Source organism: Aegilops tauschii, chromosome 7, assembly GCF_002575655.3.
Source record: "Aegilops tauschii subsp. strangulata cultivar AL8/78 chromosome 7, Aet v6.0, whole genome shotgun sequence".
Classification (NCBI taxonomy): domain Eukaryota; kingdom Viridiplantae; phylum Streptophyta; class Magnoliopsida; order Poales; family Poaceae; genus Aegilops; species Aegilops tauschii.
The window spans coordinates 546,165,185-546,174,146 of NC_053041.3; the positions used below are offsets into that span (position 1 = coordinate 546,165,185).

At 55.0% G+C, this 8,962-nt stretch overlaps 1 pseudogene; it reads left to right on the forward strand.

The window, feature by feature from the left end:
- The first annotated feature begins 1,036 nt into the window (after positions 1-1,036).
- LOC120969054 (uncharacterized) lies at positions 1,037-4,118 on the forward strand (annotated as a pseudogene).
- Positions 4,119-8,962: the final 4,844 nt, after the last annotated feature.

The window sequence follows — 8,962 nt, forward strand, 5'->3', positions numbered from 1 at the left end:
CTTTTAGGCCGGCTTGTTCGCTCGCGGTACGACAGTAGCAGGGAGCCCGGAGGTCAGGCCACGGCTGTATCCGGTCCCGAGTCGTCGTCATCTCCACGTCCGGGTGGTAGTGGCTCTTGATATAACAATCAATTTTATCCATCAAATCTCCATGAGCATGCATGTATTGATATTCTGGTCGGCCTTGAGTAAATCTCACGTAGAGTAGAAAAAGTAGAGTCAAAAGCACCGGACGTAGTGTATAGAAATAAGACTAGTACTCCAGTACTTATCGAGTAGTAATGCCTGATTTGCTTGGGGCTCGAGCCTGTAATCCAGCAACCGGAACATGCGGAACTCGGCCGATCGGACATCATATTTCTTTTGTTGGATTCAATCGAAAGTACGATTTGCAAGCTTGTAGGACTCGGTGTAGAAACGAAAATTAATCTCCTGTCGATGGATCGTGTCACGTCGCCGGCGGCGCACAGAACATCAAACCCTAATTATTTTCATCTCAATCTGTTAAACTTGCGCTTGGTGCAAATCCTTCCAAACCGGCTCATCTTCATCCAGTAAATTGAAAACTTCTTGATCCCTAGAAGAAATCCCTCCAAGAACTCAACACCATCGTGCGCAGGCCCCACGGTGGGCGCCAACTGTCGTGGAATTGTCACGGCAGATGTCCTAGTGTGAGGACTTGGTCGTGAGGCCAACGCATCTATGTGGTAGCTTGAGAGGGGTTGAGCGGAATCGAGAGACGCAACACAAGACAAGGGTTTAGACAGCTTCGGGCCCTGGGAAACATCATCCGATAACAACCCTACATGCTGTTTGTGGCTAGGTCTTATTATCATCACGAGGGAGTCGCCGTAAACCAGCTCTCCCAGTTATGCCTAACCCTTAAGATTATTTCTCTCTTGCTTGTCCCTCTTTGGGAAGCCCTGCCCCTCCTTATATATGTTGAAGGGGCGGTTTACATGACTAGTCCTAGTTGGATTAGGATTACCCTATTACAAGTGGAGTCCTAGTAGGCGTGGCTTCGGCTTTGGACGCGATGACCGCTCCCGCTCCCGCTCCACCCTCCTCGCCGACCTCCCCGCCGGAGACCGCCACCAACCCTCCGGCCGCCCATGCGCCGGGCCTAGCCCTCTCCACCAACCCCCTCGACGAGCTGCTCCCAACTGTCGCTCCTCCACCTTTGCCATTTTTTTATCTGCCCTACGTCAAGGCCGGGCAGGTCGCGCTCCGATGATTCCTGGGCGGTGGCAATGCCATGGGAGTGGAGTTTGAAGACGACTGCTGTTACTACCTCCGCCTCGACATCACCACCCCGGCCCTCCACCTTGCCTCGCCGCTCTACATCACCTTCAGCTACTCCAACCGCCACCTCAACGCCATAGTCGTGGCTGCTCTACTCCAGGCCGTTGTGGGTGGCTCTGCTGCCCATTTCTTCGTCGTGCAATGCTCCCCCTGATCTTCCATTTCCACGTTGCTTTTGCGCGAGTAGCAGAGATCATCCTCGCCCAAGCCCCACTCCGCTTCCGCAACTACTCCTTCTCCTTCGCTAGAACCTTGCCACCGCTCCCGCCTCCTCCTCGCTCTTCGGCAACATGCATGAATCTTGCTCAGCTTCTACAAATCCCCGATGACCTGGGTGATCACTTCGAAAGAGTCGCATGGGCACAATGCAGATCGCCGGTCTCCATTCTCACAACCTCGCAGCTGCATGGATGCCGCATGTATGCGCGTGTCATCCAGTTTCCTTTTGACCTAGACGCCTTCTTGATGAGCCTCATCCTTGCCTGCCTCTTTGGCGGCATCCACCACCTCTTCAACTTCACGGATGACGGAGACTCATGTTTCTACTTCACTGTTGCCTCGCCTGACGTTGCCTCGCTCATCGCTTCCATGGGCGATTTCAGGAAGTTGGGCATGATGATCCGCTTCCCATGGCCTCTGCCTTGGGGTGCCACCTGCTACTTGCCTCCTCGGGTGGCATTGCCATCGTCTGCTGGATCCGCATCATCCTCGCCGCCGGCGGCCGATTCTACACTGCTGCCACCTGCGTCCACAACTCTTGATCTACCCAAGGAGCGTCGACAACGGCCTGGTATCAGCTTTTTTTATCGCATGCTTAATGTTAATTGCTTTTTCCAGCTTACACCCCACGCACACTACACCCATCACACACACCTGTTCTGGGTTACTTTCTTGCCGATTACTATTAGACCTAATGAGCTGTTAGTTGAGTCAGCCCTAAACCACTGTTTTTCGGTCAAACAAGATTTCCTAGCAGTCAAAGTTCATGAGCATATTTATAAATCTGGCATCTTCTCTCACTCAACCAAAATTCAAATTCTCAATCATGGGTCCCTTGATTTTGAAGGGTTTCGTCTCTTTCTATTTGACCAGCTCGAACCGGCCGTTGCCCACTGCAGTCGCTTCCTTCATAATTACACCAAGTTCGCAAACCCTGCTCTGCCCCCTCGATCGGAGTCCATTCTTGGCCCATTCGCTCACCAACTTGCACAAGCCCACGCGCCACAACAGCCCCCCGCGGACGCACGTCCGCCCTGCCCCGCATGCGCCTGGGACCCGCCCCATGCATAATGATGACCGTGCGCCTCTCTCTGACACACCAAATCTTGCAAAAGATCCGTACGTTGTGCCGGAGTTGCCGCACGCGATCGGAGTGGTCGCGCGTCCCCCGGAACCCCACTCTGTCTCTCTATCTGTGCCATTTTTGGACGGCCCGCTTGCCCGCCCCGCGTCTAATCCGGACCCCGCTGCGCCGCCCTCTGTCCCCCCACGCGCGGCTCCATCAACCACATCAACGGGGAATCTTGCCTTGGGAACCGACGAGGTGGAGAGATCATGCGCCGGTCCGTCGCTGCAGCTCACCCACGACGCCTCTGATCAGCATCTAGGCTTCATCATCACCCCTAATCCCTCTCTACAGCCTACGCCGGCCGCTCGGTCACCACGCCCCAGCTCGTCGCCCCCTCGCCCTCTGACACACGCAATGGACCCAGCCGCCCTGACGGTGGCCTTGTCACCCACGCGCTCCAACAGCAACACGACGCCCTTCTACAAAGATGCTCTCCTCTCCTCCCCTCTCGACCGCAGCCAGCCTCATCCTCGCCCCACCTATATAACCCCTCGGCGCCTCCTCCCCTCTCATCCACACTCTTGCACTCCTTCTCCCAAACACAAAAAGCGTCGCTGCTTCCGGTGCCTCGCCCTTGACCATTGTGTAGAGACTTGCCGCGACCCCGTCCGCTGTGCTCGCTGCTGGCGGTGTGGCCACCGCAGCCGTGACTGCATGTATAGACGGATCTGGCCCTTCTTCCCGCCTCTTCCCGACTCATTCTCATCTCATCCTAACCCCGCGTTTTGCACATGCAGCATGGACTTCGCCGGCTCTTCCTCGTTGGCGGCCCGCGCCTCGCGCACGCTCATGATCGGCGACATCCCCGTCATCCTCTCGGAGCCGTTCACCGCGCTCTGCGTCCCTTCGCCCTTCATCCTCAACGGCACTCCGGTCAACACCAACGGGGCTCCCCTTCCCCCTCGCCGCCTCGCACCTCTGCACCTCCACCCACACCCACCTCACCCTTACCAGCTAACCTGCACTCGCACACGTCTCCGTTCGACACCCATGAACTGCGAGCGCGTCTCTCCGATGTCTTCCTCGCCTCCCAATACACTAGGTCCCCTTCTCACGTTTCTGACACCGACACCGAGGACGAGCCGCCACGGCCGTTCCACGAGGCTGGGATGCTGCCGCCCTTCGGGGACATGCCCTTAGTCGCTGCCCCACCTTGCCTAGTTCACTGTCCTCGCCGCTTTGCCTTCGTACACCTCCAGAAACCTGACCCAACCCCACCCCTCTCATCCGCAGAGCCATTCAACACAATTACGGCAACCCCTCCTTCATCATGGGCGGCTCCTGGCAGGGGATCGCCTGCCTCACTTTCCACACACCCGTCGCACGTAATGATGTGATCAGCCACAGTCCTATCGAGTTCGAGGGAAACGTAGTCACCATTGAGCCGGTTGAGCACGTCGACTATTCTATTGCCATCTTCACTGACCTCGCTGAGGTCGAGGTCTCTGAATTTCCTCATGAACTTTAGCACGAGGACGGCATACGCTTCGCCCTGGCCTTCCTGGGGGATGTATGTGCCGTAGATGACTTTTGTCTTCATGGCATCGATTACACGTAGGTCCGTGCACTTGTGCTCCTCCAATCTGGCAAACCAGCTCCCCCTGGCATCATCATCCAGCTCCCACCCATCAACGAAATCGAAATCGCCATAGTTGTCGAGGTTTCTCGTTGGCACCACGGTGATGGAGCCACCCCCTTTGGCAGTGGCTCTTCTGACGGAGATTCTGCACCACTCTCTCAACGCGCCTCACCTCGTCCTCTCTCCCCTGCTCACCTTGTCCCCGTTGTCTCTGCGGTACGTGCGGGGTGGCGGGCCAATCCTACCTACGGTGGCTCTAGGCCGGTCGCTCCCCGTGCAACCGTCGCATCTCCTGGCTCTGCATCTGGGGGGTCCGCTTTGGCCTCACCTTTCCCTCCCCCTGGTACCATGTGACAGCCTCTCATCATTTCTGACGACAGCTCTGCTGCCTCGGAGGACATGCACACACCGCTCCTGCATGGCGTTTCCTCCGATTCGCTGGACGCGGTGCATGGACCCCCCTTGCCGAGCCTACCCCACCTGTCATCCACCCGGTGCCTCAGGTGGGCTCTGTCGCCCCACCCAGCCCATGCTCTGGGTCGGCTGCCGCCCCTCTGATTGTGGGCCCGCTGATGCCATCCAGCTCCTCCGCGTTCGCCGCGGCTATCCCACCTGCAGGTGCTTCCGCTGGCCCCACCACCTTTACGTTCTCGGTTGGCGAGTCTTCACGTGATGCAGGTAATCACCCTACCCCTCCCCCGCTCAATCAACATAATCTTTTGCCCCCTGCTTCGCTGCCACTGACTGAGCCCGCCATGGATGCAGCTCTCCCCCTGCAGGATCTGGACACTCACGAGTGTACCATTCGCAGGGAGCACCGCAAAACGTCACGCGACCAGTCCGTCTCCAAGGATAAGCTGCGGCGGAGCGCGCGACTGGATGGCAAGGAGGCCAAGTACTCCCCCGTGCTCGCTAGGGCTGTCAAAGCCAAGGCGGCACGCCTCTCCGCCTTGGATGTTGGCACGGCCATCGACCGCGCTATCCAGGAAGCCCTTCTCCATCAGTCTGACGCCCCTCCTGCATCTGCCGAAGACCTCGCTGCCATTGCGCTGCTCTGCGGCTCCGACGACGGCCAGGTGGATGCCATCCTTGGATCCGAGGCCTCTGCCTCTGGTGACGATGAGGCTCCATGATCTGCACCTTCTGCGACCCTGGCCCGATGGCGCGTTCTTGCCCGTCTCTGCCTCCGTTAGCTTCCCCGATCGTTGCTGCCGTTGACATGTACTTTTGGCTGCTGAAACCGCTGTTGCCCGTACCACTGCCTCTCCGGACCCCGCACGTAACTTTTGTAACTGTACGCCTGTTGTACGCCTGTACGCTTGTTGTACCCCGCCTTGGTTATCTGGTGCATTAACAAACCTTATGAGCAATGACACCTTTTTAATTTGCTCCTGGAATGTACGTGGCCTTGGCGATGATGATAAATGCGCTGACGTTCTCTCTGAACTAATGACGACTAAACCACACGTAACCCTCTTGCAAGAATCAAAACTCGAAATCCTCCCTGCACCTAAACTAAAATCCTTTCTGCCACGCACGTTGGATCAAGCCTTTTCGCTGCCAGCCGTCGGATCCGCTGGTGGCACTATCTCTGCCCTCAACTCCACCTTCTTCCAAGTCGTCTCCTACTCACACCTAACCTTCTCTTCTACCCTACTCCTACGCACAGCTGCCTGTGCCCAACCCATTGCTATCACAAACATCTATGCTCCATCATCACGATCACTCAAGCAAGCTTTCTTAAGCGAGCTCTCGTCCATGTCGCAACCCAGCGACACCCCCTGGATTATTGCTGGGGACTTTAACCTCATCCGCTTCCCGTCTGAGAAAAACAACCCTGCATTCCACCACGCTGAAGCCACTGCCTTTAACCAAACCTTGGATGATCTAGCCCTCATCGAGCTGCCCCTACTCGATCGCAGGTTTACCTGGTCGAACAATCGTGCTACTCCCACCTTAGAATGACTAGATTGAGTTTTCTTTAACCTGGCGTGGGCAGAGGCCTTCCCTAACACCTCCCTGTCCTCTCGCACACGCTTCACGTCCGATCACGTCCCACTCCTCATCCATGTCACCACCACCATCCCACGTTCCAATTTTTTCAAGTTTGAGCCGGGCTGGGCCACTTCACGGCCCTGCGGCGACATCATCAACCAAATTTGGGCCTCTCTGCCCTCACCACCTTCCAATGCCGCCACCTTCCTCGTCGCCGCACTCAAAAAATCACGTACCCACCTAAAAAAATGGGCGCGCTCGCGCATTCCCACCCCCTCCGCGAAGCCCGCTGCCACGCTGCCATCTCTGCCCTAGATCTCATGGAGGAAAACAGACCTCTATCTCCACCAGAGTCTCTCACGCGCAAAATCATCGTCTCCATACCCAAATGCACCATCCAGGAAAAAATGTCATATTGGCGCTGGCGTGCAAAGGTTTCACGTGCCATAAACGGTGGCGAGAACACTAAGTTCTTCCACATGTCTGCCTCTCAACACCTACGCAAAAACAAAATCTTCACCCTCTCTCGCGATGGTTCAGAATACTCTGCTTACCAGCAAAAAGCTGGAATCCTACGTGACTTCTTCGTGTCACTAATTGGCACCGCCGTTCCAACATCCTAGGCCTTTGATCTGAATTCTATTTACCCACAGCCGGTGGCCGGGTTGCACACCTTAGATGAACCCTTCTCCGAAGAGGAAATCAAGCTCGCCTTCTTCACAATGAACCCCCAAGCCAGCCCTGGATCGGACGGGTTCGGACCCTCTTTCTGCAGATCCTTCTGGCCTTTAGTCAAAAACCCTATCCTGTCCTTCTTCTCCTTATTTCATCAAGGCTTAGCAGACACTGAGCGCCTAAATCGTGCCCACGTCGTCCTCCTCCCCAAAAAAGAGGCGCCAACCACGCCGGACGCATTTAGGCCTATCTCTCTACAAAACTGTCCGATCAAAGCTGTCACCAAAGTGATCACTTCTCGTCTAAAGCCGCTCATCCCTCTGCTGGTCCATGGCAACCAGACTGGCTTCATCTCTGGAAGAAACATCGCCGAAAACTTTGTGTTCGCAGCTGATCTTATTAGCTCTTGCCACACACGAAAAAAACCAACGATGGTCTTTAAGGTAGACTTCAAAAAAGCTTTCGATTCAGTAGCATGGCCTGCCCTCGACAAAATCCTGGAAGTTCGTGGGCTCTCACTTCTCTTCCGTAGTTGGATACAAAATCTTCTCCTCACAGGCAAAACGGCTGTACTTTTTAACGGGATCCCAGGCAATTGGATTCAATGCAAAAATGGGTTGAGACAGGGAGACCCTGTCTCCCCCTACCTCTTCCTCATTGTAGCCGACCTTCTCCAGCAGCTCATCGTCCAGAACTCTGACCCGTCCCTCCACCACCCCATCTTCTCCCACCTGCCTCCCACTGTCCTCCAATACGCCGATGACACTCTCATCGTCGCAGCCGCGTCTTCCTCCGCCACCTCAACCCTTAAATTTCTCCTAAACAATTTCGCACACGCAACGGGCCTCGCCATCAACTTCTCCAAAACTACCCTAGCCACTCTACACACAGACGATAACACGACCGCTTTCATCGCCCTTGCAATGGGGTGTTCATGCGCCTCCTTCCCGCAAATATACCTCGGTCCCTCTTGCTCCGACTAAACCTCTCACCAATGTTTTCAACCCCCTAGTAGAGCGTGCTAGGAAACTTCTTACCGGCTGGCGGGCCAAACTTCTCGATAAAGGTGATCGACTCATACTCATCTCCGCGGTTCTAGATTCAATCCTCACCTACTTCATGTCTGTCTTTCGCATCCCAAAGAAAACAATCAAAACTTTGGACTCGCTGAGAAGGGTTTTTTTGGGAAGGAGAGGATGCCTGCTCAGGTGCTCAATGTCTTATTGCTTGGAAAAATGTCTTTTTACCAAAAAAATCGGTGGTCTAGGGCTTAAAACTTACATGTTCAAAACAACTGCCTTCTTATGAAATTTGCAGCTAAAGCTCTCTCCACCGCCCAAACACCCTGGCTTGAGGGGCTTGATCTCCAACACCCTAACGCCTTAGTATCCCCTCCACCACAAACCTCCTTTCTGTGCCGCACCATTTCACAGCAAATCACCACTCTCCAAAATATTTCCTTCGTGCTCACAAATAGCGGCTGACATACTTATTTTTGGCTAGACACGTGGCTGGCCCCTCAACCACTCGCCATCACCTTCCCCCACCTATTCTCCCACTCCACCTTACAGCTGGTTAAAGTGGCTAACATTTTGCGTTTCGGTATTGAAGCTAACCTCCGTAATTGCCTCTCCCTCACGGCAGAACAAGAGCTTGTGTCGCTTCTGGCTATGTTGCAGGATTTCGTGCCATCGGCGGGGGAAGATCAACGGTTCCTACGTCATGACATTTGCTTCTCCACCAAGCATGCATACGGTGTCCTCATGGCTCGGCCTGAGACCGATCTCATGGCCCCTCTCATATGGAGTGCCAAGGTTCCTCAGAAACTAAAAGTATTCGCATGGCTACTCTTCAAAGATCGGCTCAACACTAGAGTTAACCTTGCACGCAAGCATATCATCGACTCAGACATATGTCCTCGATGTGCTACGACAACCGAAGACTCCAACCACATCTTCATCACATGCCCTCTTGCCAATAGGATTTGGCAACTGATGGGGCTCTTACCAATTTCCAGCGACATCACAGATCTATGGGACGTCCTTACACCTCCTCACCTTCCA